General features: G+C 41.8%; 1 long non-coding RNA gene across 1 annotated transcript; it reads right to left on the bottom strand.

Moving 5' to 3' along the window:
* Window positions 1–2,866: 2,866 nt before the first annotated feature.
* On the bottom strand, window positions 2,867–16,535 carry LOC310758320. The gene is made up of 2 exons (XR_014545710.1): window positions 16,236–16,535; window positions 2,867–3,033 (listed from the first exon to the last, which is right to left on the bottom strand). It is a non-coding gene; the product is annotated as an uncharacterized lncRNA (long non-coding RNA).
* Window positions 16,536–19,008: the final 2,473 nt, after the last annotated feature.

The following is a 19,008-nucleotide window of genomic DNA, read 5'->3' as shown; positions in this document are numbered from 1 at the left end:
AGATTTTGCTTCAGTTCAACTGTTTCACCCTCATTCAATAGTAGCATTGTGTTCCTTTTCAGTTGTAACCTAAAAGGTCTTGCATTTTCTACTATGCGTACCCAAAAATATTGTGAAACTCTCTACTTTTCATTTTATAGTTTGATAAATGCCAAGTACTACATTTAAAATATTAAAGAGCCAAAGCAGTGCTATTTTTCTAGAAAAAGAGGTGCTAGAACTCACAGTGAACACCTCCCTCGTTCTCTTAGAATGGCAATGGCACCCACCTGAGAGGTGTCGGAACTGAGTTCCAGCGAGTTCTGGCTAAAAAGGGTCCTGGTCTTTGGTGTTGACACTGCGATGGAATGTCAAAGGGGAAGTGGAAAAATGGAACTCCCCGAGCAGCAAGTTCTAAATTCTGGGCATGGCAGCAGAGAAAGCCCTCTGCCTTCTTTCAACCAACGTTCTTATACCTTCTGGTTTACTGTAGATCAGATGAGAAGGGAGGTGAGGTTGATCTTTGAGAGATCTGTGGAAGACAACATGGCTGCATGTTTCCCTACTGCCTATGAAAATTGAAAGGCACTGCTAGGATTTCCATGTTCCAATGTGGCAACCTCAATCCCATCTATAATGGCCATAATATAAAAGCTCATAAAACAGGTCAACAGCTGGCCAAAATTACCAGTAGACATTTTTTTATTCTTATCAATGGCCTCTAAACATAAGTTTCCTTGCTTGAGTTGAGTCTGAGTTCACCAAGCATTGCAACATACTTTTATTACCATATTTGAAAACAAGATTTAAACAATTTATATATATATATATACATATTATTTGCATGTTAATGTCCCATGAAAATCTATGCTTTGCATATAAGTCCTTCTTACTTGTCAGATTCAAAATTAATGCATGCCATTATTCAGCATTTAAATTCCAGAACATGAATGTAATTGAATTTTCTTTCAGCTCTCACAAATGCAAGGCTTCCTAAGATATTCACACATTAAATGCTTTCAAGAATCTCTTCAAAGGGATCCTCCTTCTGTACTTATTCATTGGCATTACTAATTTCACTTTAATAACCTTTCTGCCTAGCACAAAAATATTACAATGTTTGATGCCTCCACTAAGGATTCAAAATCATGAAGCCAACAGATTTTTTTTCCTTCTTCTATAACTAAAGGACACATTTCATTTCAATGTCCTGGGCCTTTAATTGAAGTACAGGGTAGGTGGGATTGTTTAAGGGAGAGGAATGCAGTAAAACCAGCACGTTACCAAGCACAGCTTTTAAGTCATTGAAATGAGGGTGTTTCCCTCTTTCTCTGAATTATTATTATTATTATTATTATTATTATTATTAAATAATAATAATAATAATAATACCCCATCCACTCTGGGTGGCTCCCAACACAACACTAAAAACAGAATAAAACTTCAGATGTCTTGAAAAAGTCAGATAGTTGTTTCTTTCCTTGACATGATGGTAGGGCGTTCCACAGAGTGGGCACCACTACCGAGAAGGCTCTCTGCCTGGTTCCCTGTAACTTCACTTCCCGCAGGGAGGGAACTACCAGAAGACCCTCAGCACTGGACCTCATTGTCTGGGCTGAACGATGGCGGAGGAAATGCTCCTTCAGGTATATTGGGCCGAGGCTGTTTAGGACTTTAAAGGTCAGCACCAACACTTTGAATTGTGCTCAGAAACGTACTGGGAGCCAACGTAGGTCTTTAAGGACCGGTGTTATATGGTCTCGGCAGCCACTCCCAGTCACCAGTCTAGCTGCTGCATTCTGGATTAGTTGTAGTTCCCGAGTCACCTTTAAAGGTAGCCCCACGTAGAGCGCATTGTAGTAGTCCAAGCGGGAGATAACTAGAGCATGCACCACTCTGGCAAGAGTCTGCAGGCAGGTAGGGTCTCAGCTTGCGTACCAGGTGGAGCTGGTAGACAGCTGCTCTGGACACAGAATTGACCTGCGCCTCCATGGACAGCTGTGAGTCCAGAATGACTCCCAGGCTGCGCACCTGGTTCTTCAGGCGCACAGTTACCCCATTCAGGACCAGGGAGTCCGCCACACCCACTCACCCCCTGTCCCCACAAAACAGTACTTCTGTCTTGTCAGGATTCCACCTCAATCTGTTAGCCGCCAATCATCACATTGTTTGGGGGAAGTGCCATTTGGGGCAAATGGGATGGGTATTGTTTAAAAACAGAGGAAAGCAGGTCTTCCTTTCACATTACATGAGCCATTCTTTTTAAATAGGCCTGGAGGAACGCCTCAATAATTCTAATGAGTTACAGCACATTAATTCACATGCGTTAATCTGAGTTAGTTTTACTTGGAAATTATTATTGTCTCAGTCCACCCCATTAAGGATGCTGATTATATGATCCAAAATTGTTTTTATAATTATTCTTGTGTAGTTCTACAAGTGTAGATAGAGCTTCACTGAGTATTATAAACCAAAGGCGGATCCTTGTTCCAAAGCTTACTTACCATCTAAGTTTAGACAGTGACAGGCCGCATCTGAGGTTCCTTGCAACCATGCACACCAAAAGGATGTGGATTTGCCTCCGGACGCATTGCGATGTGCATTTTGAGGCAAGCCACTCTTCTCCATGTGGCTGGGACATAGATTTCAATTGACACTGCAGAGCCCAAAGGAACATACATTCATTCCAAACTACTATCTTGAGATGCCTCTGTATTCTTCTATCCCAGTGTTTTTCAACCTTTTTTGGGCAAAGGCACACTTGTTTCATGAAAAAAATCACGAGGCACACCACCATTAGAAAATGTTAAAAAAATTAACTCTGTGCCTATATTGACTATATATAAAGTAATTCTCTTGAATAGGAATCAAATAAACACAAAGAAAGTATTTTATAATTACTTTATTATGAAATAGTAAGTAAACAGAAATATGAAAAATTATAAAATACTTTATTTTTAAATCTTTCGAATTTTTCAATTTTTCCCACGGCACACCAGGCAACATCTCGCGGCACACTAGTGTGCCGCGGAACAGTGGTTGAAAAACACTGTTCTATCCAACTCTATCTGGATCATAACATTCAGGATCAAACTCTGGGGTGGAGAACCACTTTTGGCTGGAAGGCCAATATGTGTGTGTGTGTGTGTGTGTGTGTGTGTGTGTGTGTGTGTAACACCAGCCAATCTGACATCATATGACATTAGGTGGGTGTGGCTCATCCAAAATGGCCTATTTAGGACCACAGGCCCAAGGTTTCTTATTGCTGATCTGATTGATAAATTCAGGGCTGGCAAATATTTTCCCCCACCTATTAACATCCTTCTATTATTCAAAGAAGGGACGCGGGTAGCGCTGTGGGTAAAACCTCAGCGCCTAGGACTTGCCAATCGTCAGGTCAGCGGTTCGAATCCCCGCAGCGGGGTGTGCTCCCGTTGCTCAGTCCCAGCGCCTGCCAACCTAGCAGTTCGAAAGCACCCCTGGGTGCAAGTAGATAAATAGGGACCGCTTACCAGCGGGAAGGTAAACGGCGTTCCGTGTGCTGCGCTGGCTCGCCAGATGCAGCTTGTCACGCTGGCCACGTGACCCGGAAGTGTCTGCGGACAGCGCTGGCCCCGGCCTCTTAAGTGAGATGGGCACACAACCCTAGAGTCAGACACGACTGGCCCATACGGGCAGGGGTACCTTTACCTTTACCTTTATTATTCAAAGAACTGATGTAGTCTCCTTTCACCCAACTTTTGAAAGGTATGAAAATTGCATTGGGATTTAGTGTTTGCTTGTTTGTGCAGTCAATAATAAGAGGGAAGCCAAGAGAATGGCCCAGCAGTTCAGACACTTGAGGCTTCATAAACTTGTGCTAATCCCCAGCATGGTTTAGAATTACTACACACTGGAAATGAACTACGAAATGAACAGAATCAATAAATGTAAAGTACTATAGTCACTTTGTTCTCTGCCCGGGACCTTCATTTTCCTCATTTGTTTTCCGACTGTGCTTTACTTTTTTAGAATCATTTATGAGTATACCACATAGTATATTAATATGTTGTTTGGAATTTATTTTGAGCAAATTAAACCTCAGAGCCTTTGTCGGAGAGCTAGAGGACCAATGCACATAACAAAAGAGAATAAAAGGAGGTTGCTTACATTTGTATTCAAACAGAAATGAGAACTAGAGATATTTTGTTAGCTTATGGGTCTTCCTTGGATGCTTACTTTGAGACATCAGCATTTTAGGTGGACTGCAGCTCAGTCCCAATAAACATCTGAAGGGATTGACTGAATTTCCCTATCTAGTCCATTTGTTTTGTGACAGCAGATACAGTGGTAGCTCGGGTTAAGAACTTAATTCGTTCTGGAGGTCCGTTCTTAACCTGAAACTGTTCTCCACCTGAGGTACCACTTTAGCCAATGGGGCCACCACACGATTTCTGTTCTCATCCTGAAGCAAAGTTCTTAACCCGAGGTACTATTTCTGGGTTAGTGGCATCTGTAACCTGAAGCATCTGTAACCTGACGCGTCTGTAACCCGAGGTACCACTATACATATCTACACATGAGCAAGCGTAAGGTAACACCTGAATAACACCTACAACTGAATGTGATTCTACACTGTTAGTGTGACATAGCTTTCCTCTGTCACTGAGACTCACACCCTTGAGGAGCTCCCCAATATGGAGCAATAGGGAAGTGGGTTTGCCAACGTGGTTGTCTGAATCTAACAAGGAAGCTATTCACAAGAAAGCAGCACCTGAACACAAGTTTTCTTGCATCAGACAGACAGGATATAGATTTGCATCTGGGTGCACTGTGATGTACATTTGGATGTGAAACACTCTACATTATGTGGATGAGACAAACGTTTCTGTTGCTATTGCAATACAGAGAGGAGCATGAGATGCTGTTGCATTCTTCTGTCCAACTCCATCTAAACCAGGGCTTCAGGGTCTAACTGATTTCCCTATTTGGGATCAGGAAGGGATTTCCCCCTATTTTCCTTCCGTCTTTCCTCCCTTGGTGATGCTTCCCATAGAGATAGGGAAGCATCATGTTCTCACAACAGGCTTTTAAAAGGACCGAATGCCATGGGATATGAGCCCACTCCATAACATCATTATCATCGTCATCAAAATCTGTATACCACCCTTCATCCAAAGATCACAGGGTGGTTCGCAACATAATCATATAATCAGAGAGTTAGAAGGAACATCAAATATCCATTAACAGGACTTCTTCTCAGGTGTGTATAGGAGGTCATGGGCTGAATATAAAGGTAGTGCAGGCCACAAATTGATAGAAATTACATCCTTCCCCTCCTCCTGCAGGAGCTTCTGCTGGATCTTAGCAAACAGAAGAAGGCCTTCAATTTGTGGAAGGGCAGCTGTGGATCCTATCTGTAGCTTTGAGAAAAACTTTTAAGAATTAAATAAAAGAGGCAAGATTAAGCTCATGATAGGAAAATGAAAAATAAAAGCAACATCAATATAAATGGCCAAGAGGCATCTATGAGATTTGAATACTCAGTTATTATTATATTCCATAAACATAAGTGGTAACTAGCTGCATCTCTGAAGTATCACAGCAGAGGCACACTCTGAAGTTACAGATAGCTATGGTTCTGCTCAATCAGTTCGATAATACAGTAGTACCTCGGGTTAAGAACTTAATTCTTTCTGGAGGTCCATTCATAACCTGAAACTGTTGTTAACCTGAGGTACCACTTTAGCTAATGGGGCCTCCTACTGCTGCTGCGCTGCCACCATGCGATTTCTGTTCTCATCCTGAAGCAAAGTTCTTAACCCGAGGTACTATTTCTGCATTAGTGGAGTCTGTAACCTGAAGCGTTTGTAACCTTAAGCGTCTGTAACCCGATGTACCACTGTATTTGAAAAATTCAAAATCAAATGAATTTTATCTTTTTGAGATACTGTTCCCTTACATTTGACTGCTGGAGGGCAGCAGTATTGCTCAAAGTAAAATGTTGTTCTTCTGCTTCTGAAGCTGAGAGTTTTGGAGTCTCAGTATAAAATATTTGAGTAGGTTGCCATTAGCAACAGTATCTCCCTGGTCATCACAAACAGAGATAGGAAGGCATCCTAACTATGATAGCATCATAATATATCACATAACATCCAGGTTTCTGATCTCACCATGTAGTTAAATGGTATCTTGTTAGCAATTATTGCCCTCCGAAGGGGTTATTCCTTTTGTCCCTCAGAATAGATTCCTTCAGGCAAACTTGAAGATTGACATCCTCTTTGGCAGCAATGCAATTCCGATATGGATATTTTGCCAAAGGCTGACAGTGCAATTGGGCTGAGTTGTCAAGCTATCCAGAGCACTTTACCAGTTTCTGGAAAGCACAGGAGGGGAGAGGGCTTTTGTGTTTGGGTCCTGCTTGCAGGTTTCCCAAAGGCATCTGGTTGGCCACTGTGAGAATAGGATGCTGGACTAGACGTCCCACTGGCCTGATCCAGCAGGCTCTTCTTATGCTCTTATCCCTGGCCTCCAGCTGCAAGTCAGATCTGCCTCTCTGCCTGTAGACTGAGCTGTGAAGGTTCTAGCTGAGGAAGAGAGTGCTGGATAGCACACGGTCTGCTGCAGAGCTGCGGCATACAAGATGCTTTCCTACACTGGTGTTGCTGCACAAAAGAAGAAGAGGAGGAGTTTGGATTTGATATCCTGCTTTATCACTACCCTAAGGAGTCTCAAAGCGGCTAACAATCTCCTTTTCCCTTCCTCCCCCACGACAAACACTCTGTGAGGTGAGTGGGGCTAAGAGACTTCAGAGAAGTGTGACTAGCCCAAGGTCACCCAGCAGCTGCATGTGGAGGAGCGGAGATGCAAACCCAGTTCACCAGATTACGAGTCTACCACTCCTAACCGCTACACCACACTGGCCAAATATGCACACTAAAAACCATAATGTGTGCCAAACTCTCAGTTGTCTGTCTTGTGGGAAGTTATAATCGTGGTTGTCTGCTAGGAGAGCAAGGGAGGCAGTTTGTTTGTTTGTTTGTTTGTTTGTTTGTTTGTTTGTACCATGGCCACTGCTGCTGGTCTCCTCCCTGGGGCAGCTGGTAATGGTTGCAGGAGAGCAGGTGAGGAGGAGGAGAGGCTGTCACCGCCGAGGCCTAGCCCCGCGTGACGTGCCAGCTCTGAGGGGCAAGCAGAGGGCAGGGCTGCCCTGGACAGGAAGAAAGGTGGAGCAGAGCAGAACACAAAGGGTCTTTACACACACACACACACACACATATATATATATATATGTTTTGTGCATCCATGTCTACTCTTTCTGCTTTCCAAATTTTATTTCTTGACATGTGTTTTTCTTTTTGTAAATCTACCACAGAATAAAATAAATAAAATAGGCATTGTTTTCTCAGGGCGGTGAAGGACGTGTATGCTGTGTCCCATTGCTGTAGTGGTCCCTTCTTCTGATAGGAAATGCTTTGCGGGAAACAACCAAAAAATGGAGCAGGGGTGTCGATGAGGGTCAGATGGGGGTGGGAGGGAGCAATGTACCTATTTTTATCTAAAGAATGTTGGAGGGTGTGGTAACGTCCATGATATAAAGCCCAAAGCAGACCCATGCAATATGTGCAATACGTCTAAAAAATAGAGCTATAACATTCTGAAACAGTCCCTCTAGAAAACACTGATAAACTCAAGAAAAGTTGGGTATGCATTTGAAGAACAGTGTCTCTTTTCTTTCCAGTTCCTCAATTGTGGAGTAAACACTCTTACCAGAATAATGAATGAATCCCACTCTTGTGATCTTGGGATTTTTCCTTCCTTCTTCTGGGCTTCAGGAACTGCCATAGTGTGATGTACTCAACTGAATTTCCCCTGGGTTGCCATTGACAGATGAACGTTACTTATGCTCAAAGGCAGACATTGCAATAATTTGGAGTTAGGGAAGGGATTCCCCCCCCCCCCCGGGCAGATTGCCTTCCCATGCACTGTGTGACTTGGGTTGGTTGCCATGGAAGTGTGTTCTGCAGTGACATTTCATGCTCTGGATTATGTGGGTTGATCTGACAGGTTAGTGGATAGATGACATTGCCATGAGATGTGGTTGAATTATGTGGTCCATTAGTCCTCCCGACTCTACTTTGTCATGAGGTTAGAAAGAGAAAAAATCATAAAACCCAAGACAGGCTCCAACACACATAAGGATGGATCCAAGGAATCAAGACCACAGAACATCACAAACCAAAGCAACAAGGATTTACCACTCAAATGTCTGCAGAACAAGTGCACACAAAACTTTTTTTTAAGGAAGAAAATTACAGCCTTCAGTGTTAGCAGACAGAAAGAGACAGTGGGAGAGAGAATTTCTTTCAAGCTCCAGATACTATAATCAGATGGACCCTGAAGGTGAAGCAGAACTCATAACTGAGTGTCTTCAAGAGAAAATGTTATTGGGTGCACACAAGGTCACCACCTTGCTGAATAACCTTTCAGTAACCACAGAAGTGCCTAGTACTCAAAAAGTTGGGGAAAACACAGCTTCTGCAGTTGTGATAAACTCTTGTCGAATTTTGATCCTTTCAATTGATTTACCCCAGTTCCCACTAGCATGATTCAATATTTGTTAGAAATGTCAGGACTTCTTTAGTGAAGTACTAAATTGCTTTATATGAGGCTAAGGAGGGGTGTAGGGAAGGTTACATTTTGCTTCGCTTTTTAACCTTTCGATTGCAGTCTTTTTTAAAAAAATAAAAAAGGTGAAATTGTCTACCAACAAAGCTTTTGCTGACATTCTGGAAGTTAAGGCACAATGGGATTCCAACAACTTACTTTCGATAGCCTGTTAGGATGATATGAAGCTGCTCCAGAGCACTGGCTCATCTCACTCAGTATTACCTCTACAGCTCTGATTCTCTTTTACATCTGCAAATGTGGCAGTGGGTATGCTGGACTGTTGCCTTGCCTCGGTAATGGACTGGATAAGAGCTCAATCCAGATAAAACTGAGGCCCTGTTAGTGGGTGGTTCCATGGGTGTTCTTTATGGTGTTACACTCCCTCTGAAGGAGCAGGTCCAGGATCCTTTGCTGTCGCTTGAGGCTCAGGTGGCCTCAGTGGCAAGACCATCAGCTTCAGCTGGTGACCCACTATCTGGACAGGGATAGCCTAATTTCTGCTGTCTATGCTCTGGTAACCTCAAGGTTATATTACTGCATTATATGTAGGGCTGCCTCTGAAGATGCTTCAGAGACTTCAGCTGGTGCAGAATTCGGCAACCAGGTTGGCCTTACAATCACCTGTTCTTTTAATACCTGAGTGGGTTCATCTGAAGTCTCCTCCTTTAGTCTTACTGTTAATGGAACTTCCATGTAAGAGAGAAAGAATGGCATTTTCTAATCCCTTTTGTAAATTGAATAAGCTACATTTATCCACTGTTTCTGCCACATTACAAATAAATTCAGAAGCAACATACTGGGGATTAAAACATAACTTTTTTTCCCTTTTTCAAATTCCCATTGTCGTTCTTTGCTTCTTGCAAAAGTGGATGTGGTACCTAGCAGGTTTTCAAGGTCATTCGTGAAATAACAGAACTCCGAAATGTGCTATTTGTGACAGTCTGTGGCTTTCATCTTTTTTTATTCTGATTTCTGGTTGACCCTTTGACAGAATGACAAAAATCTATCCACCCAGAACAGCGATATTAAAACTATTAAAGGCATCATTATGGGAGGCCATTAAATATTCATTGGAGCTGAATTTAAACGAAGCCAACTACACATTTGTTTTGTCAGTCAGAGTGACTCTGCCTGCATTTCCAGTCATTTGATCAAATTTGGGTTTTTCCATCTCACATTAGCAGAATTTTAAATCCCTGCAAGGGATGTGTTTTTTTCCCCTCTGAGTCTGATGGAGGGATAGACCAACATACTTCTACAGTAATCAGTATTCTATGCTTATAATACTGGGAACTCTGTACAGATGTTTCTTGTATTTATCACTGCAAAGTGCCTGAAATTTGAGTTAATGTCTATTAGAATCTTTCCTGAGGGGAAACTGAAATTGCCCTTAACCAATTTCCTCACAAAGAAGTGCTTCATTCAGATATATTAATGACAGCATCATATTAATTTTGCACAGGAATAATTAAATACTTTTTAAAAAGTGTCACTACATATGCTCATGAGATACTCCCACCAATTCTACTTTCAGAGTTTTCATTTTTAAAATGGTCACTGGGAAAGATTTTGAAAGAGGGATTTATTACCTGTATTTATTTATCCCTTCTACAGAAGAAAAACTGAAGGTGGCATTGATGGAATACCTCATTTTATCCTTACAATGATTGGTCCAGGTTCACCCAGACAGCTTCATGGCTGAGGCGGGTTTTAAACCTATATCTTCTCTTGGTGCAGATCAGTTTTCTATCTATGTTGCCAAATGAATTCATGGATTAAGCATGAATGATTTGCCCCCTCTTTCCATTTCCTGCCCCAAAGTAGCAGTCTGACTTTATTCCAAACTCCAAAGTTCTTGGAAGTGTTGAGCAATGGTGCATTATAAACAGGACTTAACCATTTGAAATGTTTCCAGCAGCCCATTAAAGATATATGATAGAGCACTTTCCTCATTTTCTAAATGCACCAGGGATATTCAGAGCTTTGTCTTTTGGCACGTTGGCCATGCATTTCAAATCTTCTAGTCGGGAAGGTGGATGAGTAGAAATGATGGATGGTGGGTGTCTGACGGATATTTCCCATCCAAAAAATGGTGCCCAATGTAATTAAAGTTTCCTTCCAGTAGCCATTATTTCCTCTCCAGTGCTCACTGGCTTCGATTTCTTGACCTATGACTATTTTCCCCAATATACAATGGGTACTATTTATCCAAAAAAAATATGGCATTTTCACATTTTTAAAAAGGAGCTCAAGAATGTAAGCGCATAGCCTAAAGCAAATGGCATTTGGTCCTGATCTGTTTTGGCAGGTCTAGGCCTCTTTATAAACAAGGGCTTCTGTTGCAGAGAATTTAAACCTTTTGACATTTCTCCTTCTGTTTGCCCATCTGTTGCTAAACATTATTTTATCTGTCATGTTTCTACACCGATCTTCCAGTAAGGAGCATGTACCAGGCTCTCTCATTCCCACCACAATGTCCTGGAGATATGTTAGGCTGAGAGTGACATGTCCAAGGCAGACAATGTAATTGAATGGTTTAGTCACTAGGTGGCACTGGACTTAATTGTACCTATTCTGTTCTTGTTTAAGAAAGAGAAACAATGAAGTTCTTTACTAGCTTCCCGTCTAGTGGCTTCTTTAGGCCTTCCATGACAGTGGGCTTCACGGCGGAGAAGGAATTTGAATTTGAGGATTATACATTCAGACTTTCTAGCCCAGTGGTGGGAACCTCTGACTCACAGGCCTGTCCAGGCTCTCCATTTGATTTGTGGTGTGGCTTGGTGCAAATCACAGCCACCCGTCCAATACCTGATAATCTATAAAGCCTTCATCTAAGAAAAAATATAACAACAAACAAACATTAATAAATACAAGTCACTGATTTAAATCACATTAAAAGCCAAATGATATATTTAAGGTGGACAAAAAGAATGGTTTTTGTACTGAAATCTCTAAATTTGAAAAAGAGCTGCTAGAGAATAAAACAAAATTTATTTCCAAAACGTATAAATTAATACTAGAATGGTATACAAAGACGAACAGGTCAAATCAGTAATGATACACTCAGTGAGAGACTTTGGCTTTAATATACAGCTTGGGAGAAGTTATGGAATTGGGATTTAAAGTTCACAGCATGTTATACGTTGAACGAAAATTATACGAAAATGATGTACCGATGTTATTTAACTCCTAGTCAATTAGCAAAAATGTATAAAACATGCTCAAATGTATGCTGGAAATGTAAGGAAAAAGAAGGCACCTTTTATCATATGTGGTGGAATCGTAAGGTAGTAAAAGGATTTTGGGAAATGATATATAATGAGTTTGGGAAAAAATGTTTAAAATAATCTTTGTTAAAAAGCCTGAAGCCTTCCTTTTAGGAATTCTAGGTGCCGAGATCCCAAAGGAGCAGAAAAGACCATGTATGCGACCACAGCTGCATGGATGTTACTGACCCAGAGATGAAAAGAAGAGAAAGTTCCTACCAGAGAAGAATGGCAGATAAAGTTAATGGACTATGCTGAAATAGCTAAAATGACTGGAAGAGTCAGAAATCAGGAAGACCAAAATTTTAATAAGGAATGGGGAAAATTTATAACTTATCTTAAAGATCATTGTAAACAGCTAAATCATTAGTAGGTATGGAATATCACTTGTAGTTTAAGGTTGAATTCTAGACGTAATGGAAGAGGTGAAGAATTTGGATTATCATAAAAGATGTGGGAAATGATTAATAATAGGACCCACAAAGGGAAGGATGGAAGTCCAGGAGATTCCTTGGAATCTTGTTTATTTATGTTTGGTATATCTCTGTAAAATTTTAATGAGAAAAACCAAATAAAAAATTAAAAAAGTAATAAATAATAATAAATCACATTAAAAGCCTGCTAGAATATGTGTGTCTTGACACTGATGTTTTAAAGCAGTTTTGTGGTTTGACTGTTTTAATTGTACAACATACTTATTTTAATTGTGATGTTTTTGTAACCCACCCTGGGCCCCTTTGGTGAATGGTGGACTATAAGTACAATAGGTGAGTAGGTAGGAAATCTGTGTGAGGGCAGATTTCCTTGAAGATGGGGATTCAATAACAGTACAGAAGTAGCAAAGAGGGATTCTGCAAAGGAGCTTCATGGTGACCTTTTGCATTGATTTTATCATCTGTTGAGGTCCTAGGCTGAGGCTTCAGGAGGTACTAAGCAACCTAACATTTGTGTCTTTCAAGGAAGTGGGGGAATGCTGGCAGCAAAGTAGACGTGCAAAGAAAAGAATTCGTCCTGGCCCACCTGTTTCTGTCTGTAAAAATGGAGCAGGCATCTTCTTATCATCCATTTCTCCAGCACATTTCAAATCAAAAGATGGATCAACCTTTGTGTTCACAGCTGAGCTGTTTTTGGTGTATTTGTTTTACAGCCAGAAAGAATGCATTCTTGACTTGTATCATGTGGGGCACACAGCTGGGTAGGAATCGGGAGGCAACAATGCAACGCACTCACCAAATGGAAAGCTCCTGGATGCTTACAGAAAGATGTAGGTGACAAGTATTAATAGCTCATCAGGTCCTATCAGCCTTGTTTATTCTTAGTTGTATGCCTAGCTGGCCCATGAGAAGGAGTGGAGAGAAGAGGACTGCCTATATTTCCAAGCAGAGATCCTGGAAAACTGCTGCCAGTCACAGTACTGAGCTAGAAGAGCTATTGGACTGCCACAGGATTCTGATTCTGGCTAGAATGATCTTTTAAAGAACAACTTGCTTTTCTTCACTTCAGTTGTGTCACAGGCAGTACACTTGGGGAGTGAATGAAATAACTGGACACACGAAAAGTGCTTAAACCTACCCCGATAGCTTTCTCCATCCAGTTTCTCCTGCTGCTCTGGGAGGGCTTCCTCACAAGTCTTAGGTGGATGTGATCAACATTCCTTCCTCTGTAATTAAGCAATTAAATGTCTTCGGCAATGGTGCTGTCTGCCTGCTGCTGAAGTCTTACACCTGCCTCTACACTTTCTGTTCTAACTTTCTTCAGAAATGGCTTGTTCTTACAAGGTCCTTACAAGTACAGTATTTCCAGGTGCTCCAAAGTCTGGCCACATAACAGTGTGTCATTTTGTTTTTGTATAATCAAAAGGGAGAAATGGGAAGGGGAGTTGCACTGCTTGTCACTAAGTGTGTCTCAGGGAATATACAACAGTTGCCTATGACACTTGACCAACAATCCACCAAGGAATGTGCTATAGAGACAGAGAGAAGGCATTTCATCTCCCCAGGGACAAATAATTATCACTTCTTTACCTTCTACTAAATCATGAAGACTACAAAATGGATGAAAAAGCCAATTAACAGCCAAACAACACCATTTTCCATCCCTGGAACTCAGCCTATCAAATTTGGTTTGAAGGGAATATAAAACTAAATGCTGATGCTTTGGAATCAGTTCCATGGAAGGGATCACTCACTAGTGATGGGCGGGGTATAAATTATTATTATTATTATTATTATTATTATTATTATTATTATTATTATTATTGAACATCCTGAGATGTTCAGCAGAGCTATTCTTTTTAGCTGTGGTTGGCACTGAAGTTAAAAGGTAAGAGCAAGAAATTATGCAGAAACCTGAATGGCTAACATATTGTACTTTCAAAAGCTACAAGGCTATAGAGAACTGCTAAAAAAAGCAATGAAATTCCCCTGAAAAACGTCTCATTAGCGTCACACAGACTTGGGCTACTACAGGCTTCGGCCGGTCTCTGTAAACTAAAGAATTACCAGGTGGGAATGAGTCAAATAAAAGTGGTACTTCTTGGAATATCTGAGTATTGGGTTTTGGCCTCTGTGCAAAACTAAATAGCTGTACTTAATCATGGACTTCATATATGTCAGAACTCAATATATTCTTATAATCAGTAAAGTCAGCTTTTTATTAAGGCTTTGTTTATAGCTTATAAAGTGTTCACAGGCTACTAAAATATTACAGACATGAGCAGTAAGTGCTGTGGCTAATTATGAGAACATCTGGAAGTAAAAGCATTAGTAGATATTTGCATCGTGTATAAGCCACATTTCTGTACCATATTATTGTCTTGTGGATGTACAAGGGGAGCTGATTAAGCACTAAAACTAGCCATTAGTCAACCATCAACACCATATAAATGAAAATGCATTATAAAGCTGGGTTATTAATGTATGTAAACAAATAAAGTTGTGGAATTAAAAGCAGCCCAAAGTCTCTTTTCATATCTCATTATTTGTTTATTCACTTGTACATGTTTTATTGTTTGGGGAGATTATATGGAGCCTAGGTATCTTTTCTATACCAACTCTCCTGTCTAGTGGTGTAGTCTCCTGAAAAAAAATAGCCAATTATCCATCTTTTAAAACTATCATCAAAGTCATTAAGTCTAAAACGGTTCCTTTTTAAAATTACAACCAATATTCTGATTAATTCTGAATTCAGTATCTAATTCGCTGGAGAACAGGCGAAGTCCCGGCAGACTGGAGGAGGGCAAATGTTGTCCCTATTTTCAAAAAGGGGAAAAGAGAGGACCCAAATAATTACCGCCCAGTCAGTCTGACATCAATACCAGGGAAGATTCTGGAGCAGATCATTAAGCAAACAGTCTGTGAGCAACTAGAAAGGAATGCTGTGATCACCAATAGTCAGCATGGATTTCTGAAAAATAAGTCATGTCAGACTAACCTGATCTCATTTTTTGACAGAATTACAAGCCTGGTAAATGAAGGGAACGCAGTGGATGTAGCCTACCTTGATTTCAGCAAGGCATTTGACAAGGTGCCCCATGATATTCTTGTAAAGAAGCTGGTAAAATGCTGTCTTGACTATGCTACCACTCAGTGGATTTGTAATTGGCTGACTGACCGAACCCAAAGGGTGCTCATCAATGGTTCCTCTTCATCCTGGAGAAGAGTGACTAGTGGGGTGCCACAGGGTTCTGTCTTGGGCCCGGTCTTATTCAATATCTTTATCAACGACTTGGATGATGGACTCAAGGGCATCCTGATCAAATTTGCAGATGACACCAAACTGGGAGGGGTGGCTAACACCCCAGAGGACAGGATCACACTTCAAAACGACCTTGACAGATTAGAGAACTGGGCAAAAAGAAACAAGATGAATTTTAACAGGGAGAAATGTAAAGTATTGCACTTGGGCAAAAAAAATGAGAGGCACAAATACAAGATGTGTGACACCTGGCTTGAGAGCAGTACATGTGAAAAGGATCTAGGAGTCTTGGTTGACCACAAACTTGACATGAGCCAACAGTGTGACGCGGCAGCTAAAAAAGCCAATGCAATTCTGGGCTGCATCAATAGGAGTATAGCATCTAGATCAAGGGAAGTAATAGTGCCACTGTATTCTGCTCTGGTCAGACCTCACCTAGAGTACTGTGTCCAGTTCTGGGCACCACAGTTCAAGAAGGACACTGACAAACTGGAACGTGTCCAGAGGAGGGCAACCAAAATGGTCAAAGGCCTGGAAACGATGCCTTATGAGGAACGGCTAAGGGAGCTGGGCATGTTTAGCCTGGAGAAGAGGAGGTTAAGGGGTGATATGATAGCCATGTTCAAATATATAAAAGGATGTCACATAGAGGAGGGAGAAAGGTTGTTTTCTGCTGCTCCAGAGAAGCGGACACGGAGCAATGGATCCAAACTACAAGAAAGAAGATTCCACCTAAACATTAGGAAGAACTTCCTGACAGTAAGAGCTGTTCGACAGTGGAATTTGCTGCCAAGGAGTGTGGTGGAGTCTCCTTCTTTGGAGGTCTTTAAGCAGAGGCTTGACAACCATATGTCAGGAGTGCTCTGATGGTGTTTCCTGCTTGGTAGGGGGTTGGACTCGATGGCCCTTGTGGTCTCTTCCAACTCTATGATTCTATGATTCTAATTCCATACTCCTCTGAGGCTGTGGGGAATGACAGAATACAAACAATGCTTAGAATACCTGCTGTTGTCTCTAGCAGGCATTTCAGACATTTGGAGGTCTTCAGAATAGCTATGCTTAGCATTCCCCAATTACAAAAGGCCAGGGCATTAGATGTGAGATAATCAGCAAGACAGCTATGTGCTTAGTTATTAAAAAGTCACCTGTGTGAAAGAAGTAGTATTTGGGGCATCACCCAGTTAAGCTCTTGCAGCTATGAGCAAATGGGAATCTGCAGAAAACCTGAATTGCCATTTGTTCTGATTCAGTGTTAAAGAGCGATTTTTCATGGGAAAAGCACCAGGGCCAATAAAGAAGTGCTCAGACACAGTGTTTTGTAGTTTTAAAGCACTAACCTGTGCCTAGAAAGTGGGGGGGGGTGAAAGATAAGTGTGTATGAGCCCTAAGACCTTTTCCAATTATGCAGCTCATAACCTTGAAATTGTAAGGAATCCTTCTAGCTTCCATTGTTGATGGAACCTATTTAGAATTTTAGTAGGGTTATTAAGCTCCACATTGACTTGATGAGTCTGGTTCTTGACTGATAATACAAGAAGGAGGAGGAGGAGGAGGAGGAGGAGGAGGAGGAGGAGTAGTTTGGATTTGATATCCCGCTTTATCACTACCCAAAGGAGTCTCAAAGCGGCTACCATTCTCCTTTCCCTTCCTCCCCCACAACAAACACTCTGTGAGGTGAGTGAGGCTGAGAGACTTCAGAGAAGTGTGATTAGCCCAAGGTCACCCAGCAGCTGCATGTGGAGAAGCGGAGACGCGAACCCGGTTCACCAGATTACGAGTCTACCACTCTTAACCACTACACTTGAGGCTAGGATACTTGAGGCTAGAACTTGGAGATCACAATCTGAACCAAGAAATCAGGAAGACATCAAGGCTAGAGGTGTCCACACAACAATGTGTTCTACTGATTACATCAATATGTGGTTAGATCATTGTTATTCAAGTATAAGACTACATGGAGTCATAAATCTAATCAGTTCTTTATGTGCTATTTTCTCCACGAAAAGGAAAGACAAGACGTATCTGATCCTACAAGAAAATCTTCCTTGGAGGTGCTGATTAAATGCAATTCTGGTATATTAACAAAAACAAGAATTTTCCATTTATGTGGCAAAGTTGCTGATCAAAGACATTTCTCTTTGAATTCTTTGCCCTGTGCTCTTTCTCCTTGTAATTCCAAAAGCATCTATTTCTCCAGATGCCTTTTCTATTTACAGTGTCTCGCTTAGTTCATTCATTCATTCATTGTTTATCAATTGCTCAAGGCTCCGTTCCCAGTTGTGGTGAATTTTTCACACTTCAGTGCAGTGTGTATCTTAGGGAATCTCACTGGAGTTACACATTAGTTTAGCAATTTTGCTCTGTGTACTTTGCCTCATGAGCAATGCTGTCTTCTTACTATGAGTTTGTCCTGATTTTCCTTCTGCAGAGAATTTGAAAGGAGAGCTATACTGATTAATATTAAAGGGGAAACTCCTGTGGAATGCGGTTTCTTTTAATGTGTTTGTAATGTGTGTGCATTTTAAGGATACCCGGGCTGTGTACACACTTACCCATCACAAAGCTACAATTCCCAGAAGCCCTTAACAAACTACAGTGCCCAGAATTCTTTGAGGAAAAGAATGTACAGTTGTACCTCGGGTTACATACGCTTCCTCCTGGGCCGTGTTCAGAAAGTGGTGGTGGGGGATGAGTGTTCAGACCCCTGGGCTCTCACTTGTGGGGTGCCTCAGGTTTCTGTCCTCTCCCCCATGCTTTTCAACATTTACATGCAGCCGCTGGGAGAGATCATCAGGAGGTTTGGGCTGGGTGTTCATCAGTATGCAGATGATACCCAGCTCTACCTCTCTTTTAAATCAGAACCAGTGAAGGCGGTGAAGGTCCTGTGTGAGTGTCTGGAGGCGGTTGGAGGATGGATGGCAGCTAACAGATTGAGGTTGAATCCTGACAAGACAGAAGTACTGTTTTGGGGGGACAGGAGGCGGGCAGGTGTGGAGGATTCCCTGGTCCTGAATGGGGTAACTGTGCCCCTGAAGGACCAGGTGCGCAGCCTGGGAGTCATTTTGGACTTACAGCTGTCCATGGAGGCACAGGTCAAATCTGTGTCCAGGGCAGCTGTTTACCAGCTCCATCTGGTACGTAGGCTGAGACCCTATCTGACTGCGGACTGTCTCGCCAGAGTGGTGCATTCTCTGGTTATCTCCCGCTTGGACTACTGCAATGCGCTCTACGTGGGGCTACCTTTGAAGGTGACTCAGAAACTACAACTAATCCAGAATGCGGCAGCTAGACTGGTGACTGGGGGCGGCCGCCGAGACCATATAACACCAGTCTTGAAAGACCTACATTGGCTCCCAGTACGTTTCCGAGCACAATTCAAAGTGTTGGTGCTGACCTTTAAAGCCCTAAACGGCCTCGG

The sequence above is a fragment of the Podarcis filfolensis genome (assembly GCF_964270895.1).
Source record: "Podarcis filfolensis genome assembly, chromosome: 3".
NCBI lineage: Eukaryota > Metazoa > Chordata > Lepidosauria > Squamata > Lacertidae > Podarcis > Podarcis filfolensis.
The sequence above is the reverse complement of the archived record's forward strand: the minus strand, read 5'-3'. Positions and strand labels throughout refer to the sequence as shown.